This window comes from Bubalus bubalis, chromosome 8, assembly GCF_019923935.1.
Source record: "Bubalus bubalis isolate 160015118507 breed Murrah chromosome 8, NDDB_SH_1, whole genome shotgun sequence".
Classification (NCBI taxonomy): domain Eukaryota; kingdom Metazoa; phylum Chordata; class Mammalia; order Artiodactyla; family Bovidae; genus Bubalus; species Bubalus bubalis.
Genome location: NC_059164.1, coordinates 28,335,505 through 28,353,880, shown reverse-complemented (window position 1 = coordinate 28,353,880; position 18,376 = coordinate 28,335,505). Strand labels below are relative to the sequence as shown.

The 18,376-nt window shown below is 38.0% G+C and overlaps 1 protein-coding gene across 4 annotated transcripts in view; it reads left to right on the top strand.

Annotated features, from left to right (window-relative positions):
• Window positions 1-18,376, top strand: part of TMEM196 (transmembrane protein 196) — a 311,062-nt gene that overhangs the window by 49,031 nt on the left and 243,655 nt on the right. For 2 of the 4 annotated variants that reach the window (XM_044946513.2, XM_044946514.2), the window contains one exon: window positions 8,801-8,963. The exons of the other annotated variants lie outside the window; for them this stretch is intronic. The gene's annotated coding sequence lies outside the window, so the exon portion shown is untranslated. The remainder of the gene's footprint in view (window positions 1-8,800; window positions 8,964-18,376) is intronic. 4 annotated transcript variants of the gene reach the window in all.

Here is an 18,376-nt window from a genome sequence, read left to right as displayed (position 1 = left end):
ACCAAACTACTTTCTCTTGAACCATTGCATTTATACCTCCCTTCCATGTATTTGATGCTTTAGAATCCTTCACTGGGGTTGGAACTTACTTATCAGTGATTCCACTCTTGGGATTTTTGCATCAATTATTGGCCACTGGTATTCTCTCCTCTCACATCTGGATATATAGCTCCTGTTGGTTCTGTTTCTCTGGAGAATCCTGATTCACATGCTTGTTAAGCTACAATAGATGTCTGATACAGGTTCACAGTTTAGGGATATGAAGTATGAGTGTTTCTCTAAGGTATCTGTTCCCTTCACTCTCCTGAGTGTAATTCATAGGGAGAATGAATTGCACACACTGTCCTCTATTATTTTGAATCTTGCTTTAGAACACAGCTGATCTGTTCTTTGTCATATGTATATATGTGTGTGTATATATATCATATATATATATATGTAAAATATATATCAGCTTCCAGAGTGTTGGGAAGAGGTCATAGGGAGCTATATTGACAGTCCCCTCTGAATAATAATGATAATTTTATGTTTTTCAAAATCTTTTGTATGCATTATCTTCACTTATTCTCTTTATATTATAGTGAAACATGTATAACTATTTCCATTGAGATATAGAAAGATTGTGTGACCTGCTAAAGGTAATCCAGGCAGATTGAATGGCAGATTGTGTGTTACAAGAGAACACAAAAAACATTTATATTTCAATTTAGGAGACTTGAGTTTCTAATCTTTTCATTATAATTCAGTGTTAGTTCTTAAACAAGTGATTTTCACATGGATCCTCAGTTTACTTACTTTCAGTTCAGTTCAGTTGCTCAGTCAAGTCTGACTCTTCACGACCCCATGAATCGCAGCACACCAGGCCTCCCTGTCCATCACCAACTCCTGGAGTTCACTCAAACTCACACCATCCAGTCGGTGATGCCATCCAGCCATGTCATCCTCTGTCGTCCCCTTCTCCTCCTGCCCCCAATCCCTCCCAGCATCAGAGTCTTTTCCAGTGAGTCAACTCTTCGCATGAGGTGGCCAAAGTACTGGAGTTTCAGCTTTAGCATCATTCCTTCCAAAAAAATCCCAGGGCTGATCTCCTTCATAATGGACTGGTTGGATCTCCTTGCAGTCCATGGGACTCTCAAGAATCTTCTCCAACACCACAGTTCAAAAGAATCAATTCTTCGGCGCTCAGCCTTCTTCACAGTTCAACTCTCACATCCATACATGACCACAGGAAAAACCATAGCCTTGACTAGACGGACCATTGTTGGCAAAGTAATGTCTGCTTTTGAATATGCTATCTAGGTTGGTCATAACTTTCCTTCCAAGGAGTAAGTGTCTTTTAAATTCATGGCTGCAGTCACCATCTGCAGTGATTTTGGATCCCCAAAAAATAAAGTCTGACACTGTTTCCACTGTTTCCCCATCTATTTCCCATGAAGTGATGGGACCGGATGCCATTATCTTCGTTTTCTGAATGTTGAGCTTTAAGCCAACTTTTTCACTCTCCACTTTCATTTTCATCAAGAGGCTTTTTAGTTCCTCTTCACTTTCTGCCATAAGGTGGTGTCATCTGCATATCTGAGGTTATTGATATTTCTCCTGGCAATCTTAATTCCAGCTTGTGCTTCTTCCAGTCCAGCGTTTCTCATGATGTACTCTGCATATAAGTTAAATAAGCAGGGTGACAATATACAGCCTTGACGTACTCCTTTTCCTATTTGGAACCAGTCTGTTGTCCCATGTCCAGTTCTAACTGTTGCTTCCTGACCTGCATACAGATTTCTCAAGAGGCATGTCAGGTGGTCTGGTATTCCCATCTCTTTTAGAATTTTCCACAGTTTATAGTGACCCACACAGTCAAAGGCTTTGGCATAGTCAGTAAAGCAGAAATAGATGTTTTTCTGGAACTCTCTTGCTTTTTCCATGATCCAGCAGATGGTGGCAATTTGATCTCTGGTTCCTCTGCCTTTTCTAAAACCAGCTTGGACATCTGGAAGTTCACGGTTCATGTATTGCTCAAGCCTGGCTTGGAGAATTTTGAGCATTACTTTACTAGAGTGTGAGATGAGTGCAATTGTGTGGTAGTTTGAGCATTCTTTGGCATTGCCTTTCTTTGGGATTGGAATGAAAACTGACCTTTTCCAGTCCTGTGGCCACTGCTGAGGTTTCCAAATTTGCTGGCATATTGATTGAAGCACTTTCACAGCATCATCTTTCAGGATTTGAAATAGCTCAACTGGAATTCCGTCACCTCCACTAGCTTTGTTCGTAGTGATGCTTTCTAAGGCCCACTTGACTTCACATTCCAGGATGTCTGGCTCTAGATGAGTGATCACACCATCGTGATTATCTGGGTTGTGAAGATCTGTTTTGTACAGTTCTTCTGTGTATTCTTGCCACCTCCTTTTAATATCTCTGCTTCTGTTAGGTCCATACCATTTCTGTCCTTTATTGAGCCCATCTTTGCATGAAATGTCCCCTTGGTATCTCTGATTTTCTTAAAGAAATCTCTAGTCTTTCTCATTCTGTTGTTTTCCTCTATTTCTTTGCATTGATCGCTGAGGAAGGCTTTCATATCTCTCCTTGCTATTCTTTGGAACTCTGCATTCAGATGCTTATATCTTTCCTTTTCTCCTTTGCTTTTTGTTTCTCTTCTTTTCACAGCTATTTGTAAGAAGCAAAAAAAGCCTGTGCACAACCTGTTACTATGAGAATCAAATGATAAAACAACTTTCTGTAGAAAGACTTATAGATTCTAAAACATTGCACACAATGAATTAGATGGGCTGCTCATTTTTTAGTCTAGCGTTTTAATGGTTAATTTAGAAATGAAAGCTTCTTGAAATCAAATGCACATTATTTCTCATGAGTTTCCCTTTACTTCAAACATTTGGTCAGAACTGTATCAAAATGTCAAAATAAGAATAATGGTCTAAGCATCCCGTTATTTCGACCCACCAGAGCCACACAATAGGAAAACCGAGAAGAAAACACTACAGACGAGCTATGCAGCACCATTAAAAATGATCAGTGAGTTCAGAAACCGTCTGTCCAGGAAGGAGCTCTTCTGAATATGAACCACAATTTCTCAACAAAGGAGGAAGAGATGAGTCCTAGTGTTTTTCAGTGCTTTATCATTGTCAGATACCCTGCAAATGTGTCACATGCTTTGCTTCATTTCATCTTTGCAGAAACCTCTTGAAGTGATATGTAATCCTCATTTTATCATAAAGACACTGAAACCCAAAAATGTTAAGCAAAGGATTCCTTAGAGTACATATCAGGCAGGCAGAATTTAATCTCTGGTTTGTGCCCTAACTCAAAAAGCAAAACAAATTACCAGGCTCCCTGATATTTTTCAACATATTCCTTTGTTTGCAAAAGAGTTATTTTTAATAACCATGGTTTTGCTGTCCTTTGCCTAATGAACATCCCTGCTATATTTTAAGGCAATCAGCTCTTAGATGATAGAAGGAATGGAAATTTTAGTACAGTTGGTAAGATAACCTCATGATGATTTGTAGCTTCGGCTCTACGATTCCAAAAATAGAGCTCAGTGAAGCAACAGTCTTTGGCTGACACAGCAGAGAGTAAAAGTCATTCCAGCTCACGGCATCTAGCTGGATCTCCCATTTGTTTAGAGCGGCTTGTGAATCTCCGTGTTCCCTTAACAAGAGGGGGACACTGTGGTCCGTTTAGCAGAGACATTGCCTTTTAGTTAAAATGCCTGTAGACTTCTAAAGCCAAGGAAGGTATTTGGGAAAGCATTTTCCTCTCTGGAAAAATAAAGTCTCTCCCAAGGCAAATATCCAGTAGAAGTGACATTTTCAACATCTGCACCTCAGTAGGATGATCTCTGTTGACTGCATTTTCTGTCTGAAAGAGTTTGATATAATGCAGGCAATGGATTTGTTTAGCTGTTTTCTCGAAAAGTGCTTATCTTTTGAGTTTGGGTTCTAAAGAAATAATTGAATAGGCAAGTGAATGCACCAGACTTCAGCAGCGTCAGATTGATTTGCAGAGGAAATAAACTGAAGTCATTAGCTGTTGAGACAGCACAGCTGAAGAGGGCAGGAAGGGTAGCATCTTGTGTCTCTATTTACCTCCCTTTCATGCTTTCTCCTTAAACATGGGCTCAAGTGTTGAATAGAAATAGCAAAAGATAATAATGTTTCATATTCAGTTACTTCACTGGTGTTTTATAGCTGAAAATAGCAATGAATCATGGTGGTTTCAAGGAAGTGAATATCTGTCCAGTGGGAGGAAGATTTGGTTTGAGTTCTACCCATTGAGTGGGTAGTGTTTTCCTTAACATCTGCAAAGGAACTTCCAGTCTCAATGTATTACACACAAATCTGATTAAAAGACTTCCACAAAATTTCTAGCCTCAGGAACTTTCAGTCTTTGGTAAAGGACAAGAGATAGGGTAATGTGACTCCTATATAAAGATCTATTTTTAAGTTTTCAAATGCTTCAAAAGATGCTCTGTCTCTGGGGGATAGGGATGTGCTACAGACTCTGCAACTGTTGGTGCCATTCTCATTACACAGTCTAACCAAATGGGATTTCAAGAGCAGCTTCCCAAAGTATCATTATAAGGACGTTTAGGTCTAACCAGATGCATCAAGATGTCAGATTCTCATGGCCTTTGCATTAATTCAAATAAAGTAAGCCCTTCTCTGAGGTTTTGAAATGTTCAGTTTCTTTTTTACTAAAATACTGACTCTTGGAGTGGAAAGCGATTGAAGTAACGTTATGTCTTATTTACATTATTGTGCAAAAGGAATAAGTAAAATGAAAAATTTCATTTGAAAGTATTTTGTGGTTTGATAAATAAAAGCAATGTATTGGTAAAAACAGCAAGAAAAAGAATATTGTGTCTTAGGAATTAAGAAATTTATCAAACTATTCAGCTACAAATACCTTTTGTATGTTTTGTTATATGTCAGACTCTGTGCTAGGCTCCAGGCAAGCCCAAGAAGTACATACCCTTTCTGTTGCTAAGGCACTTCTAGTTTAATGGTATTTCCCCTGAGAACTAGAAGAACTGCTGTACAATAGGGTCTTGGCCATTTCTCCTCATCCACAGTCAAGAATCCATACTTCAATGATGTCCTAAGTCTGGTAATACCAGGTACATGCATTAAGATGACTTTTTAGTGATCTCCTGTGAAAATGGCCTTATCTAAAATTATGATTTAGTAGAAGCAATCAAATACATAATCATACATTAAAATTTTAGCAAATACATATAACAAATGTCAGGTGATGAGACAGATTGAGTTGGAAATTTCAGTTAGAGAAGAAAGCAGGGAAAGGGCCACTGTCAACCTGATAGGCAGCCAGGCTGGATAGGGTAGACGTGTGCTTATCTGATTAAATTAGGACAATATCCTGAAATCTCTGGAATTTGCAGAATAGTTTTGAGTTTTGAAGGAGAAGAAACGTTGTGAGTTTGGAGTAGGAATCAAAGCCTTTATATACCCCCCATTATAATCTGAGTGAAAACTAGTAAATAGATCTTAGCGTAGGCAGAAAACTGTTGCTATTAAAGGTGTATTAGAAGTATCTATCTCTTTCCCACTAACAACCTGTTAGTTAGGGCATATAAACAGCAATTTTAGTTATGTTCGCAGAAAACACTGATAATCAGTCATGATACTCTTGCTTCTGAATCTTAGAGTCCTGGCAATGTGTATCTGGTACCATCTAGGAAGTCAGGGAAGGTCTCACTGTTGTGACAACTTTTAGCTGAGAAATGGGCGTGGTGAGAGTATATCCCAGGCATTTCAAGTGACTCTGCCCTGTTTCTGAGGTTCTCAGGTGCAAGGATGTTCCAATATGAAAGGGTCAGGAAATCGTCTTTGAATTTCAGTTTTCATTAATTGGAGTGTAGAGTTTCTTAGCACATGTTTCTCTACTGACATTTTGCTAATAAGATTTGTAAAAGAAAGGAAAGAGCTAAATTTCCTAGATATGTAGTAGCAATTAAATGTTAGTTGTGACACCTTCCCAAATTAATTGCTTCATAAAAATTCATTTTAAGAAATATATGTTCTCATGAGGATTCTCAGGGCTCTTTCCACAACTGAAGTTGGTAGTAGTGTCTATTTTTACTGGAGTTTTAAAAAGTCACAATTTAAACAGTGTGTGACCACCATTGTATCCTCAATTAAACTTGCTGAGAACTTTTAAAGACATATTTTCACTTGAAAATCTTAAGTTTAAAGCTAGGATGTTAGAGACAGAAACCATGTCAAGAAACCATTTAATGTATTTTGTACTTACTCACTTATGTTTCCTTCAGTAAAAAGGAAGGAAACATTTACCACTAAAGCCCACATTTGTTTGTAGCCATTGGATTGAAAGTCACCAGTTTAATGAACACTAAAAAATAATTTCACAGTGTATAAATTTTATAGTATTAAACATTGCAACTACATTTCCTTAAATGTAAATATTTAAGTATAATGTTTACTGTAAATTAGTAGGCTTATTTTTTAAAAAGGTCAACAGATAACAAGATGACAAGTTTGATTAAACGTTTAACTGACTTTGTAGGTGTATTTGCCAAGATTTTAATTTAACCTCTTATCTACCTATTTAACATGTGGCAGTTCATTTTCTTTCTGCAAAAATGAGATGGTAGCACTCATCTCAGGGTATTGTTGTAGAAGTTCTATTATTAACAAAATGCATAGTCCAAAGGTCACAATAAAAAGTCACGTGATTAAATAGTATTTGTTCATTATTGCCTCCAACTTTGGGAAGCAAATTATCACCTTAATAAGAAACTCACATAGAATCCTTTCCTACCCAAGTCTGCAATCTTTTTTTTTTTTTTTTTTGCATTTAAAAAACTTTTTTTTTTTTTTTATTTTACTGGAGGGTAGCTGCTTTTCAGTGTTGTGTTTCTGCTGTATAGCAAAGTGAACCTGGGGTGTGTGTGTGTGTGTGTGTGCACATGTGTGTGTGTGTGTATGTATACTGTTTTTTTAGTTTCTTTCCCATTTAGGTCACCACAGAGCACAGAGTAGAGTTCTCTGCCCTATGCTGTACAGAAGGCTCTATACATAGTAATGTATATATGTCAATCCCAATTTCCCAACTTATCCCATCCCACCCTCCCACTATGGTATCAAAAAGCTCATTCTCTACATCTGGGTCTCTATTTCTGCTTTTCAAAAAGTGCATCTGTACCATTATTCTAGATTTCCACATATGAGTGATATATGACATTAGTTTTTCTCTTTCTGACTTAATACAGGGTAATTCACCCTGTATGAGAGTCTCTATGTCTATCCACATCTCTGCAAATGGTGCTATGGCTGAGAAATAGTCCATTATATATATGTACCGCATTTCTTTATCCTTTCCTCCGTTGACAGACATTTAGGTTGCTTCCCTGTCCTGGCTATTGTAAGTAGCCTTACAATGAACATTGGGGGGTATGTATCTTTCTGAATTATGGTTTTCCCCAGGAGTGGCATTGCTGGGTCATCTGGTAGTTCTATTTTTAGTTTTTCATACAGTTCAACTAACCCACTCAACACTGCATGAACAAATATCATATATTAAGAAAATTTCCCTACAGCCTTTCTATTTTTTCCAAGCCATTTTTGCATTTTTCTCACCTCTTTGACAAAACTAGTTCTCCAGTTTTTCTTTTCTCTTCTTTTTTCTTATCTTTTCTTCTAATAACCAACAGAGCTCTTCTAATTCTCCTGACTCACAAGGAAAAGAAAAGTGCCCTCTTTGTTCCCTATAGCAATGTTTAGCTCTCCACCATTTCTTTACAGCATCCCCCTGTATGAAATTGACAAGATTTCTTCATCTGAACTTCCTTTATTTTATATTGTGAAAGTCAGAGGCCTTCCCTATACTCATTCATGTTTCTATCTTAATGTTTCCATTTACTGTCATTCTGCCTTCTGATTTCAGTAGCTATATGGTAATCAGTTAATACATGCATGCTGAGTCACTAAGTCATGTCTAACTCTTTGTGACCCCGCATGGACTAGCCCACCAGACTCCTCTGTGGGATTTTCCAGGCAAGAATACTAGAGTGGGTTGCCATGCCCTCCTCCTCCAGGGGATCTTCCCGACCCAGGGACTGAACCTGCCTCTTTTGCATTGGCAGGCAGGTTCTTAAGCACTGAGCCGCTTGAAAAGCCCTGGTTAATACATATGTGCCTTACAAATAACCAAATCTTCTTGTAGTTTGTTTACTTCTGAGCAATATTAGAAAATTTTCAGAACCATCCAGTAGCAGAGATGGACTGTCTTTTCACAGCCATTTCATATTCTTGAGCATGCAGGTGGATGATATTTTACAACTCCCCTTACCGTATGGCCACATCGCTGAGTTTTGGTCAATGCAAAGTGAATGATGTATCCCATGTAGAGGCCTAGATCTAGAAACCTCCTATGTTATCCTGCATACTTTTACCCATTCACCCAATTGAATGCTGATAAACGCACTGAAATTAGAAGCTAAGAAGGGAGAACTATGAAACAAAAGTTGCCTGGAATCCTGAATAACTACTGGGAGGGAAGGTACTTACTATATACACTAGTCCGGGATTTGGATTTTAATGTGAGTGAGCAAGAAACTTCTATTATGCTTGTGCTCTTGTACATTTGGGGGATTGTTGATTACAGTAGCTGGCACTACCTTAACTAGTACATGTGTAAGTTGTTTATATGCTGAATATATATTATTCAAAATTAAGTAAAAATGGACTGATGTTTAGGGGCATTTTATTCATTTTTTAATTGATTCCTCCTTTGTTGACTTTTGTAGCTTTGTTTTGGAAATCAGTGACTCACTCACTCCTTGGGAGGACGAGGTAGATGGAAAAATTCAAGAGGAAAGAACAGTATATGCAACAAATGGAGAATTGACTGTTCAAAAAAAAATCACAAAGTCTGCAGTGGAAGAAGCTTACAGGGGATAAAGTTGAAAGGTTAGTTTATGGCAAGATCATGAAGAGTCTTTTGTATTAGGCAAAAAATCAGTAATGTGACCATCAGACAGAGTCAAGGAAAACATCTCAATTGTGTCCCCAAGTACTTTGTGCCCACCTCGATTACTACATCGCTCATGTTATGCATCGTGATTTTGTATGTCAAAAGTTGTTTTCTGAGGCTTAGTTGTAAGATGTCAGTGGTTCTAAATGGACCACAGAATGAACTCAGAATCTTCATTTAAGTTGCTCTGGTTTCTGTTTCAGCCTGCTTCACAGCTGTTATCCTAGTACTGGGTTTCTTAACTTCCTTGGCACTGCTGACACTTTGAGCTGGAAGATTGATTGTTTCAGGGGCAGTCCTGTGCACTGTAGGAGGTTTAGCAGTATCTCTGGCCTCTATCCACTAGATGACATTAGCACCCTCCCCACTGCCCCACTCGTTACAGCAAATGATCTCCAGACATTGTCAGATATCCCCTGGGAGATAGAATCACCCTCAGATCATCTATCCTAGATGTCCCCATTATCATATTTGGGGTAATTCTTACCATTTTTGTTTTGTAGGGCATCTTTTTTATGGATCTTTTGTTCTTAGAAGGCCCCGTTTCCCTCTTTATTATTTCATCTCTCAACTTCCCTGATGGCTCTGACAGTAAAGCTTCTGCCTGCAACGCAGGAGACCTGGGTTCGATCCCTGGGTCAGGAAGATCCCCTGGAGAAGGAAATGGCAACCCACTCCAGTACTCTTGCCTGGAAAATCCCATGGACTGAGGAGCCTGGACAGTCCACGGGGTTGCAAAGAGTCGGACACTTCACTTTCATTTTTCTTAATTGATAATATCCTCTAGCATCTTTCTGAGATAAAATACATGGGTGGCTAGTAAAATTACTGCAAATTTGCATGTCTTTAACTTTGATTATGCTACTTCATTTAATAGGTTAACTAGATATTCAATTATTAGTTGAAAATTTTCTGAGAATTTTGAAGGCATTCCTCCACTGTGTCCTAGCTTCCAGCATTTCTATTGAGAAATCTAATGTCATTTTGATTCCTGAGTGTAGGTTCTTTTTACTTCTCTTGGGAAGGTTCTAGATGTTTCTCTCTGTCCCCATGGGTTCTGAAATTTCACAGTGATATGCTTTTGTGTAGGTCTTATGTAACCTTTGTGCTGAACACTTGACCCCTCTCAATGTGGAAATTTATATGCTTCAACTTGGAAAAAAGTTTAAACATCTTCTCTGATAATTTTCTCTTCATCTCATTTCATTTTTCTTTCTGGAATTCTAAATGTTCAGTATTTTAGGTCCTGGAATTATATTCTAGTCATTTCTATTCTTTTTTTTCCCCTGCTTTCTGAGAGATTTCTTCAAGTTTATCTCTAACCTTTCTATTGGACTTTCATTTTTTACTGTCCTAATTTTACTTTCCAACACTTCAGTGTTTTCTATGCATGACATTTTAAAAAATTACCTCATGCTCTCATTTTATGAGTACAATAACCCTAACCTATCTGAAGATCTAAGTGCAAGTTTAGAAAAGTCTTCTCCTCTTTGCTGAGATCCTTTTGCTACTTTTGTTTACTTCTGTCTTTATTTTTATATTAAAGCTTTCTTCAAATATCTGGTTTTACATGAATTTCCTTTCAGTTTAATAAATAGGTATTAATAATTGATTGAAGCTATGTATGGGTGGGTATGTGTGTCTTATTCCCTGGTAGAATTCACTGTGTGGTACTTAGTTAGGTTTTTTTGGAAAATGCACATTTGTCAGTATTGGCTGTTCTATTCTTATGTTTCTTCAGAGGATATTCATTCATCCTCCTACCTGGGATGTATCAGCCTGTGAATGAGCATTTTTAGGGCCAGTTGGGAAAAGGTGGCTGCGTTACAATGATAATTAGTGAATACCCTAATTTCCATGTAGTGTCATCTCTTTAGCAATGTTCTGTATCCCTGAGTCACCACATTAGAACAAGGGGGATGATCTGACTGCAAATGTTTGGGAAGTGATCTGAGGAATCTGATTTCTCCCATGGGTGCATGCTACATCGCTTCAGTTGCGTCCGACTCTTTGGGATCCTGTGGACTGTAGCCCACCAGGCTCCTCTGTCCATGGGATTCTCCAGGCAAGAACATTGGAGTGGGTCACTGTGCCCTCCTCCAAGAGATCTTCTAAACCCAGGGACTGAACCCTCATCTCTTGTCTCCTGCTTTGGCAGGCAGGTTCTTTACCACTAGCACCACCTAAGGAGCCAGTGATTTCTCCCATGGATCACCAATTCTCTTGATTTCCACCCTTCCAAATACCCCCCACCTCCATTGCCAAGGCACCTGGCTGATGATTCCAATTCCTGTTTCTTGCTGTGCTTTTGTAAAAAGATATCTTATTTCTATTGCTTTCCTAACTGACAATGCAGTTTTCATCTTTGACACTAACCTGTTTACCATGCACAGCAGGCTGGATAGTGACCCCATAAGATATCCAAGAACTAATAATCCATGAAACGTGGGAATATAACTTTAGGTGGCAAAAGGGGGCATTGCAGATGTGATTAAGTTAAAGATCTTGAAATGGGGGGATTATTCTGAATTATACAAGTGGCCCCTATCTGTAAATCACAGTGTTCTTGTGAGAGAGAAGCTGAGAGACTTGACCACAGAAGAAGAAAATGGTGATGTGACAATGGAAATGGAGAGAGATTTGAAGATACTTTGCTACTAGCTTTGAAGATACTTTGCTACTAGCTTTGAAGATGTGGAGATGGGCCATGAGCCAAAGAGTGCAAGGGATGTAGCTCTGGATCTGGAAAAGTACAGGGAGAAGAGATTCTACCATGGAGCCTCTCAAGGGGGTGTGGCCCTGCCAGCCCCTTGGTTTAGGCTAGTCAAACCATTTTGGATTTCTGATCTTCAGAATTTTAAGAGAAGGAGAAGGGGACGACAGAGGATGAGATGGCTGGATGGCATCACTGAGTCAATGGACATGAGTTTGGGTAAACTCTGGGAGTTGGTGATGGACAGGGAGGCCTGGCATGCTGTGGTTCATGGCATTGCAAAGAGTCAGACATGACTGAGCGACTGAACTGAACTGAGTGTGTGTTGTTTAGGATCACCAAGTTCCTTGTAGTTGTTCAAAGCAGTCATAGGAAACAAACAAACATACAAGCCGTCCACCTGCTTCCTAGTTTCCAAGCTGTGTTGTCGTCACTTCCTTCTCATTGTCTTTATCCTGTGCACTGTGTCCTTGAGTCTTTCTTATCCTCTTTGTGGAAGTTTGGGTGAGAGGCATGCTTAATACCTTTTTAATCCTCTGTGCATTTTTCTCTAAGTTTTCTTTGTTTTCTTTAGAGGTGTCCGATGAATACCTTGCATTTAATTGGAAATGATTGGATAATAAATGTATATTTTTGTTTGCCTTTGGTGGGTTTTGAGTTTTTGGTGAACTTTGGCTGTTTATGTACCAAGTTTGTTGGCATTCAGCATTTGTAATGAGGGAGGTAAATATAATTAAATAGAAAAACTACCAGAACTAAGACAGGGATACTGTAACATTCAATAACATTAATGTTGTTTTGGAACTATTTTAGGCAAGAAACATAAAATAACTGGTGTAAATATTAGAAAAAAATTATCTCTATACACTGATGTTTTGCCCATATACCTAGACTATTTAAGATTCCATTCTTGTAGATAATAACAAAATACTATAATTATAAAGAAAATATCTCTGTAAAATCAGACGGACCATAGACTGACAATGTTGAATGATCAGATATATAGACTATATAATAAATTAAGTATACTCAATGAAGTTGATGGAATCAAAGTGGGTATTTAAAAAGTAATAAGAGAAAAAGTATCAAAATGAACTAACTGATCTTAAAAAAAAAAAAATCAAGTCTACGAGAAAGGAATATAGGATTGAAACTAGAAACATATATAATATTATTCCTTAGGTATAAGTGAAGAAAAAATTAGTGAACTAATATCTGATACCTGTAATCACACAGTCAGATAAAACTGAAAATTTAAAAGAGAAGTTAATGACAGGTTTGATTAAAAACCTCTATCTCTAATAGTATTCTAAATGGAAAGAATAAGGAGAAAAAAAGAGAAGCCATTGGAGAAGAGAAAAATGCTGAGGCTTTATAGAATTTATGAAAGACAAAAGCGCTCATATTTAGACTGTCCAGTGAATCCCTAAGAATGAAAAGACAAGCCAGAGAAAAACAAATCAGGGAGATGTAAACCTCAGTTAAGATAAGATACTATTACACCTACCAAATTGTTTAAAAAAAAAATGTAAAAGCCGGAACATACCAAGTGTCGGTAAGACAGGAGTAATGAGAGCACTCATAAGCCGCTGGCCGACTCTAAGTTGGAATGACTATTCCAGAAAGCAGTTGGGCAGTAGCAGTAAAAACTAAAACCATATGGGCACTTAAATCCTACTTTTGGAATTTAACCTACAGAAATGAAAGCACCAATATGCAATGGTCATATACAATGTCACTTCACCTTTTCTTATAGAGGTAAAGTTGTAGGAAGAAAAGAAGGGAGGGAAGAAGGAAATGTTGTGATGACAAAAACATCATTTATAATATTGTCCCATTTATGTTGATTCATATGAATGCATGAAGGGATTCATGAAAAGACAATCACAGTGTATTAATGGCCATTATCTCAGGGGATTAGACTTCATGTATGTTTTACTTTATTCTTTTATGTATTATTGAAAGTTTGTCAACATGCATTGCCAAACATATAATAAGAATAAAAAAGCTATTTTTCCTTGTGGAAAAAATAAGGGAAAAACCAAAAATGGTGAATATTTTATCAGGCCTAATGTTATTACATTTTTGCTGTGTCGATGTGAAGCAAGTTTAATCTTTCAACTCTTTAAGCAATCTTTGATTAATATACAGTCATCAATTACCTTTCAAGGTCAGAAAAGAACAGAGACAAAAAGTAGTTGAACATACCTAGTGAGGACTTTACTTATTTGGCAAAGAGAAAGCTACTTCACAACAAAGGTTACACATTCCTTGGCGTCCACAAAGCCATTCATTCATCATTTCAAATTTAAATTCTATTACAGTGTTATTCCCATAAGGGCAGGTTTTTCATTTGTCTTGTTCTCAGACTTTTGCCTGGTATCCAACACAGTGGCTGCCTCACCTCAGAAATACAATCAATATTTACTAAAGGAGTGAATATATTTACACACCCATATATGGCATAATTTTGTGCTTTTGTTATTATTCTGTTATTTAATATTCATTCTAAATTCCTCCCACAAGTTCAGTTCAGTTCAGTCGCTCAGTCATGTCCGACTGTTTGCAACCCCATGAATAGCAGCACGCGAGGCTTCCCTGTCCATCACCAGCTCCCGGAGTTCACTCAGACTCACGTCCATCGAGTCAGTGATGCCATCCAGCCATCTCATCCTCTGGTGTCACCTTCTCCTCCTGCCCCCAATCCCTCCCAGCATCAGAGTCTTTTCCAATGAGTCAGCTCGTCGCATGAGGCGGCCAAAGTACTGGAGTTTCAGCCTTAGCATCAGTCCTTCCAAAGAACACCCAGGGCTGATCTCCTTCAGAATGGACTGCTTGGATCTCCTTGCAGTCCAAGGGACTCTCAAGAGTCTTCTCCAACACCACAGTTCAAAAGCATCAATTCTTTGGCGCTCAGCTTTCTTCACAGTCCAACTCTCACATCCGTACATGACCACAGGAAAAACCATAGCCTTGACTAGACGGACCTTTGTTGGCAAAGTAACTTCTCTGCTTTTGAATATGCTATCTAGGTTGGTCATAACTTTCCTTCCAAGGAGTAAGCATCTTTTAATTTCATGGCTGCAGTCACCCTCTGCAGTGATTTTGGAGCCCCCCAAAATAGTCTGACACTGTTTCCACTGTTTCCCCATCTATTTCCCATGAAGTGATAGGACCAGATGCCATGATCTTCGTTTTCTGAATGTTGAGCTTTAAGCCAACTTTTTCACTCTCCTCTTTCACTTTCATCAAGAGGCTTTTGAGTTCCTCTTCACTTTCTGCCATAAGGGTGGTGTCATCTGCATATCTGACATTATAAAAAATACCTCCCACAAGTATTTTTTAGTAATTATTGGTATAATGTTCAGAGAATCTAAAAATATTAGTAATAAGAACAAATACTAATTTAACATTTGTGTCAGTTCTGTTCTAAAGGCTTTATGTATATTCACTCATTTAATCCTGGAAGCCAATATTATCCCCATTTTACTGATGGTAATGCTGAAGCACATAATTTGCCTAAGGATCTGTAACTACCGAGTTGCAGGTTCAGAGTTTGAGTCCAGGTCTAAATCCAGAGTCAAGCTTTTCCTACAGGCGTGTACCTTACCTCTGACAATATAGAAATGCCAGCAGTTGTAGATCAGCTCATTCATAACTGATGCACCTTGATTTATTTTCTCTGCTAAGATTTGTTTCATTTCTCCTTAGGTAGCAACAGAGCTGTGCAGTGCATGGGAGTGGTTGATTTGGCAGGGTATAGAACTGATGTGAACAATATGCCATGCAAACCAGATGAGTAAAGATATTTAACAAGAAAAACACCAAATGATGCCATGAATCTAGGGAAAATAGGGGCAAAGGCCAGAACGGATGACCAGAGGCACATGTGAAAGTGATTGTGAGGACAAGGCTTGGCCATGGTCAGGAGGAGCAGGCAAACTTGTAGGCCCATGTACACGTAAATGCAAACCAGAATAGCAAGCAAAATACAGGCAATAGGTGTATGGTACCAGCAGCAGCAAAGAGACTGAGGCAGAACAAAGGTTTTCTGAGGTACAACCTACTGTACCCATTTAGCCCAAGGTAAGAATTGGCTTTGGAGGGCAAGCAGTTCTGAGAGAAGATGTTATTGTCAACAACACTTGGATGGACTGCAGAATTGAGGAAACAAGCAAAGCATGTTTTTCTGTAGACTTAATTTTTGTTGTTTTATTTTTAAAATTTTTACTGAGTAACGTGTTCACTGAGGGCGTCTCTTGTGGCTCAGCTGGTAAAGAATCCGCCTGTAATGCGGGAGACCTAGGTTAGATCCCTGGGTTGGGAAGATCCCCTGGAGAAGGGAACAGGTACCCACGCCAGTATTCTAGCCTTGAGAATTCCATGGACTGTATTGTCCATGGGGTTGCAAAGAGTCAGACACGGCTGAGTGACTTCCACTTTCACTTGTATGTGTTCACTAATAAGCAAAAAAGAGAGAAGAGATATCACAAAACCACCAAAGATATTACAGTTAAAAAGCAGCATGAAATCTTGTGCTGTGAAGACTTTTCAGACACACAAAAGCAGAAAGATGAGTGTGATGCAGTGTCATAAACCCATCCTTCACCTTCAGCATGCCACTGTTCTTGTTCTTCTGACCCCTCCCACATTTTACAGACGTGCATGTGTGCGCACGCGCGCGCGAACACACACACACACACACACACACACACACGGAAACAGAAAAGAACATCGCACCACTCAGAAACATCATAGATATCCTCCTCTTAATACTATAATCATCAATAAATTGCCTTCTTAATAAAAAAAATGAATGATTATTTCTTTCCGGCTTGATAGCACTGTAGTCTTGATAGATCATCCATAGTATGTGGTGTTCAGTTGCGTCTGACTCTTTGTGGCCCCATGGACTGTAGCCTTTCACACACCTCTGTCCATGTAATTTTCCAGGCAATCTTCCTGACCTGAGGATTGAATCCCAGTCTCCTGCTTTGCAGGCAGATTCTTTACTGTCTGAGCCACCAGGGAAACCAACCACATTTATTTATGCTTGGTTCACTCCCAGTTTTAAAAATAAAAATGCTGCCCTGATATATACATAAATATATATACACAGGAGGCTTCCCTGGTGACTCAGTGGTGAAGAATCTGCCTGCCAAGCAGGAGATAGGTTCAGACCTTGGGTCAGGAAGATCCCCTGAAAGGAAATGGCAGCCCACTCCAGTATTCTTGCCTGGGAAATCCCATGGACAGAGGAGCCTGGTGGGCTACAGTTTACGGGGTGGCAAAGAGTTGGACACAATGTAGTGACAAATATAGTGTGTATGTATATATATATATATATATATCTTCTCCATATATATATATATATATGATATACATGCACATAATATAGCACTTACCTTTTCTGCTTATATATATATATATATATATATATATGTTTATATATATGGGATATTTGTATACTATTCCAATTTGGTCCTTAGAATAAACTGTTAGACGTGAAATTTCTGGGAAAAAGAGTAAGTCTATTTTAAATGTTTTTATATTTATTTTATATTTATTATCAAATAACACTCCAGAAATTTTCTGCTCTTTCAGAGTAGCCTTACTAAGACTGTATGCATATGCCTATATTTCATTTGCCTCAGTAATACTGAGTAGTAGAAATTCTTTGTAGTTTTTTCAAGTTGATCACTTTGAGATATCATTGTGAAGATGTATAATTATTTGAATATTACAAATATTATATATTTTAGTGTTTATAGGACAAGTCACCAAAAGTAAAAGACTGATTTCATAAACTACACATTTCTTTTTTTCATATATTGATTTTAACCTTATATGTGTATTTTTCTAGATGTACTTCACAGAGGGAAAAAAATCTGCATTCCCAAAATATTTAATAGTTTGTTTAATTTTCTGAGAAGGCATAGATTGCTTTAAAGGAGATTGCTAGTAAATTAGATTAATCATCTTTAGCATTCAATTCCAAAATCATTGAGGTTTATATCCATTAAATATGAATTTGTCCTCAAATTCATTTTCTTGCTCTTTATTGTTATCACTGCATGATTGGTTATTTTCCATTTTGGAAGATTTAGTATTTGAGTAGGTCAGATGATGGTTTGATAGCTTACAAAACTTTAAAAGCCAGACACTGGAGCACTAAGTAAATTACATCTACATATAACCTCTTCCAAAAAATATAACTATATGATAGTAAAGTGAAGTATGTAAAATATCCTTTGGTCTAATGGCTATTTTTATTTTTCCAAAGATAATTTATCTATAACTATTAATATTTCAAAAAGCTTTGCTATCAATGTCAACTGGTTGAGGAGGATTCAGCAAGCTCAAATTTTTTTTTCTGAATAATAAAAATGCCCAGAATAGAACTAGCAACGAAAGTCAATAGAGAGGGAGTGACGGAAAGAGGGAAGCTAGGCAAATTGTTTTATATTTTGCATAACTGAAGAGCCAGATGGCTTAACTGGATTTTTATTTTCAGAACCACCCACTGCAGGATTTTAAGTAAGTTCTCAAGTCAAACACAGTACTGCGAAATAGAGTTTTAACAATGTCTAGACCAGAGCCCACAACCTTATCTAGGCATTACCAGATTCCTATCCT